The sequence below is a fragment of the Gobio gobio genome, assembly GCF_949357685.1.
Source record: "Gobio gobio genome assembly, chromosome: 5".
Classification (NCBI taxonomy): Eukaryota; Metazoa; Chordata; class Actinopteri; order Cypriniformes; family Gobionidae; genus Gobio; species Gobio gobio.
This window is the reverse complement of record NC_137101.1, coordinates 27,515,543-27,521,542: the sequence shown is the minus strand read 5'-3', so window position 1 is coordinate 27,521,542 and position 6,000 is coordinate 27,515,543.

Below are 6,000 nucleotides of genomic sequence, written 5' to 3'. Positions count from 1 at the left end.
CATACTTGTAGATCATTATACTGTAGTAAAAAACATGTTTTTCTTCTTACTGATACAAGAAAAAAGTAACAATCTGCATTCTACTTTTTACCACTATGTGCGTGTGAAGGAAAAACATTAATCCATGCAAGACCAAATACTGATTGCTAATACTTAGTGTAGCTGTCATAACATGCATGGTGTTTTTTTTTAAAAGTTACATTCCATCTAAAATATTGTTTAGACTCAATGACCAATTGTTGTGTAGTTAAATAGCTCTATATTGCAAGTCAAAACGGAACAAACTAATACAAATTTTTGTGCACTAGATGGTGCTTAAGTTTAAAATTCATCATAGGATGTGCTTCCTCAGGTTTGACAATGAAATCTTGTCGATAGCATTTTAATAATTGGCAAACATATTTTGCACCGAACTGTTATTTTTTGCGCCCGTTTCTAATTTCTGGATGAAATGGTTTTTACATTTCCAGCACTGAAACTAATGTTCGTCACTCGCCATGGTGGCAACTCTCAGACAGGTTGTAGCTTAAGCTGCGTTCCAGGCAGGTTTTTGAGCCCGTAAGTTACGACTTCAAACCACGACTCACGAATTTGTAGCGTTCCAAGCAAAGTCACGCCAAACTGCCTGAGTGCAAGGAATCGTGGTTGCTAGATGTAAACAAAGCATGGCGGACCGTACGGGACTTATTAAATTCAAATTTATTTGTAAAGCGCTTTTCACAATACACAATGTTTCAAATACACATTGTTTCAATGTTTCAATGGCTTATGCTCATTTACAATCATTTCTATCGCCAAAAGTGCTTACTCCTTGCTTATTTGAAGGGAGCGGTGGAGAAAAAACGGCGCATAAGGCAAGAGAAGCTGTTATACCTTTTATTTTACGTGATTTGTAAAATACCGTGTACGACTTCCATTAACACCGCATCCGTAGGGGCTGCCATTGTTGTTTCGCGGGCTATGTGATGTCAGAGCTAGTAACTGGGAGTACGTTGCTCTAGTACGAGTTCACGGGTGGTAAGTCACAGGTTTGACTTTGCACTTTCACGAGTAGAAGGTTGGAAAAACACGGGTTACGGGTTGCCTGGAACGCGCCATTAATGCTATTAATGTGGATTGATTTAATTGGTAGATGTGGTGCGCTGCAAATTCAAATGAGAATCAAATGCATCTGAATAGCTTTACTAAACTGTCTTTAAATGGCAGGAGGCATTCAAAAACATCAAAAACAGACTAATCTTTTTACAGAAAATATTCTGATGTAACCCCCTTTTGTAATCGCTAACATTTTCATAAGTAACTCAGTAACTGTAACGGATTACAGTTACATTTATTTTGTACTTAAATTATGTAACTATAGTTATTCCCCAACACCAGTGTTCAGCACTTGCATATGCCATTATTAACATTTTACCAAAATCAAGCTCAAATGGAGTTACAAGGTTTTTCACTAGCGAATTTCGAATGTTTGTGTTTTAACATCTGCATCTGAGGCAGTAAGAACATCACATTATGTTTTCATTGACTGACAGATTACAAAGTTTATTGTAGCTACGTGGCTGGTGGCTGCTCAGTTTTTCCTGTTGTTTAATACATTTGGCCAAAATCTTGTGTAATAAAAGATGAAGTGCAGCACTGGCTATGACTTGATGGCAAATACCAGACTTATATTATATTAGACTAACTTCTCTGCTCCTCAAATAAAATTTTGCCTTTACAAACATCATGCTTTTTGAGTAAAGAAAATGCAGTACTTATTCAAAGAACCAGTTCTTTATTTACCCTTCCAATGTAAAGAAGCAGAGACCATCTCCAAAATGTCATGACTGATGCAGGTGGAGCTACTGTATTGAGGTTTTGCGCATTTTGAGGATTCACTCGAGGTTTATTCACAAGCTCTTAGTATAAAGTTCTACCAGAAAGACTCGGGAGGCCAGATGAAGTACGATAAAATAGCAAGTTTATAAGCAGACCAGCAGGTATTATAATTAGAGGTTCTTTGGCGTAAGCCCCGTCCTTAGCTCTTGTCTCGAGGGTAACGGACTCTGCATTTCCTGCCTGAAGATGAAGGCAGGGGCGCAGCCGACCCCCTGGGAGGTATAGGGACCATCCTGGTGGTGGTAGGGAGAATGGAGGTAATGTTGGCGTCAGCATCTGCGAACTCAGACATGTGTAAGTACCGATCTTTTATACTCTGAGAATTAGGACATGATTGGTTAGGTCTGAATGTGATAAGTGACGTAACATTGAATCTTCCTGGCAGAACTAAAGTTATTTTCATTTCTATTCAAGCTCTTGTATAAAGTATAGGCAAAATAAAAAGTAATAACATTCAAATGAAACCATTTTCAGAATGGTATGTTACAACATGAACAATCAGAAACATTAATATACTTATTCTGCTCAGAGTGAACCGATATAATATTTTTTTTAGTTTTTAAGCCCTGTTTAGAAGTTAATTCATGGTGACCCTCTGTATCTTCTACAGGACCACAAGCCTCAGCAGCCTGATATAATTGGAGCTTACCAGCCAGCCAATGTGCTCCTTCTGCAATTACAGTGTCACACCAATATGGAAAACAGTTATTATTCCTAATGGCTTTCTAGTCAGAGAAAGAGAGGGAATATAGGAACTACTGTAAATTCTGTTCCAAATTCAAATGCTTCACAAGGGCATAAACTCTGCATGCTACACAAACTCCTCACGTTAAGGGCACAGGAGACCTGACTTAACGGATTCCACTTTAAAGTTCTTAAGCTAACAGTGCAGTACCAAAGAAAGTAGGCGAGTGATTCTCAATCCTGGTCCTGGTCCCCCTTCCAACACTGCTCATTTTGAGTATCTCCTTTGTCTGACACACTCGAACTAATGAGCTGATGACCTGAATCAGGTGTGTTTGATTACAAAGACATCTAAAATGTGTACTGTTCCTTTAAGGTGTGGTCACATGTACCTGTGTTTGGCCCAGTCATTTTAAACGCAATCCATGTATTCTGGAAATTTGCTTGAGGGCAAAAGATTTTCCCATGCAGAATTTACAGCGGGTTCAAGTTTTTCACAGATTTTCACATTGACCAACAGAAAGCACTAGCCTGGTTAAAACCAGACCATTCTCAGTAGTAACTGAGTTATGGTCTGGCAAAGCTTCATAGACAAATCATTTCCAAAGGGGCGTCACCAACGGACGTCGCTCAAATGCCTCTCGGCGCAATTGGATAGACCTAAAACCAATCAGAGCGATGAGGGAGATGACGTATGCAGAGCGACGGAGAAACATCTGAGACTCTGGCCGTTTCTCAATATGCGTTCTTGTCTGTAATTGTGTTCTCAAATAGGAAATGTCCCCGGTTTCCATTTCAGCAATCTGGTCACCTTACCTAAACCACATATTAATGTTTAATATATTATTTTTTAAATGTAAACGAAAAGAGGCAGGGTGTTTTATACTTCGTTTTATTATAAATATATAAGATAATCAATGTAGGCCTAGCTACGCGTTGCCTGAACCACATTCGTGTGGCTATTATTATTATTATGTTTAATTTTAATTTTTTTATGAAATGAGGCAGTGGTGTTTTATGACATATTTCGTACGCGAACTTCTGACTTGCGTCCGTGACTTACCAAGTTTGACTCCAGAGAACGAACTCCCGAGGACGGGAGGACACTAGTCCGGCTACTATGCTCTTGACAGTATCACTCAGTATATATTTGTATATGTAGTGCAGGCAATGCATGTTATCTTCAATGCATGTTTATAACAAAACGAAATATAAAAAACCCAGCCTCTTTTCGTTTACATTTAAAAAAACACACACACATAATATAGGCTATGATTATCACTGTAATAAATTAAATATGACACAAAACACAACCCAGTCTCTTTTTGTTAAATGTCAGTTTATGTGTGATCATCAATAGCAAATATAAAAGTATAAGTAAAAGGTATAAGAAGCTATACAATAAATAAAGCAATTCAGTCAAAGTCAGCGCTAGACTACAACGGTAAGGTTTAATATCTTAAAAATATAAAGTTATGAAACTTCACTTTGCCCTCAGACAAAACGATCTGTCTAGGAACAAATTATAGATTAATGAGAGCAAAGATCAGCCGTTAGATCTACACAAGACGAGACGGTTTAACCACTACAGAGACATCAGAGCCAGCGGCAGACGGCAGAAGGACTGGCCGAGGAAAGGCGCCTCTCGTGGGGTTAATGATCGATTGAGCACCGCTGAACCACTGGAACTCAAAACTCCGAAAACGGCAGATCAAATTTAAAAAAAAGGCGCTCTCTTTATAAATAAACCACAGATTTTAGCTTTAAACAACTTCATTCACTCCTGAAAAGGACTTAAAACTATATTTTGTAAAACATTAACACTACCAGAGGACTCTCATAAGACCCATTCGTTTAGCCACCAAAGGGCCAAGCTGGTATCAGACTTTTGCCGAATCCAGTCGGTAAGACAGCGATAACATCTTTTTTAGATATAAAGGCTTCGAGTGTTGTTCTTTGCTCTGGTTTTAACGAAAAGGAGAAGTTTAAATCGCTTAAAACAGACGCGATAGCTGATTCGAACGAGTGATGCTCCACAGCAGCGGAAAATCTGCTTCAACGTCGCTGCGCTGTCGTCATCGTGTAAAGCCCGCCCCAACGTTTCTAATTGGTGCCGCGATTTCTAGGGTTTAGAAATGGGTTTGAATGGGGTCTTTGCCAGACTACTTGCAGAGCAAATCTAAATTTGCCGGAAGTTGTCTGGGTTTTCCCAGGCTAAGAAAGCACACCAGTTATTACATAATCAAAGTCGGAAAGGTCACGCTAGACGTAGGCAGAAGTACCACCCCCGTGTTTACAAAGCGCACATGCAAAGACTAATACAAACGTCCTTTAGCAAAAAAAGGTAAAACAACGATGTTGGATGATTTTGAAGTTGAAGATGGAGTGTTTTTGGTAACGGCTGTTTGTATTAGTTCTCGCGCGTTCTATTGGGGCGGTACTTCCGCCTATGTCTAGCGTGACCTTTCCGACGTGATTACGCAATCCGTGGTGTGCCGCAGAGCTGCGAAAGATGAGCAATTTAGGTTAAAAAGTATATATATTTTAGTTTTTTTTTTAAGATGACCGATTGGAGATAAGACACTATTCCTCGTCTGGGATCATGCGGAGCCTCTGAAGCCCTTTTTTTCGACTGAAGAAAGAAAGACACAAACACCTTGGATGGGGGTGAGTAAAATATCAGGAAATTTTCATTTTCAAGTGAACTAATCCTTTGTGCAAATTCATAAATCAACACCATTGTAAGAGTATTTTCTCTTTAAAACTGCAGTGAAAAAAAGACAGTTTGAAATCGACAGTGTTTCTGACGTCACAAACTACCTTTTAACCAATCACGTCGACGTGCGGGAGGGGGCTTTAGCATATCATTAACTATGCTGTAAAGCCAGGGAAGCCAAGTTATTCGGTATATTTTTCTGTTCATATGAAAAAAAACGGGTACATTTAGCAATATAGCAGGTGAATTATGCATATGAAGTATATTATGATGATATAACGAACTATATACCTTTCTCCACTGATGTTCTAAGTTGTTCAAAGCGTTTCTAAGGATACTGATCATCAGAAGGCAGACTGAAATGGCGAATGGGAAAATGTTTTGGTTTGTGTAACTTTAGCAACACATTATTAGCTGTTTGATAATGTAGTCAAGCAAAAGGCTAATCATATTAATTACCGTTATGTGTCTGACGTTGTAGAGAGCGATCATAAAACGCATTACCATTCTGATACATCGACTTAGACAAGCCTGTATAATTCACTCCTCCACTTCTTCTGAATCAATTCCTGGTTTAAACAAATATGGCTGAATTAAAACAGTATTTACACTTGCCATTGTGCAGTGTTCTGCAGTAAAGTTGACCGGGAACTCTAAGCTGGTGTTAGTGACTGGAGGGCTGGAGGCAGAGCTAATTTGCATATTCATGGTTCCATATATAC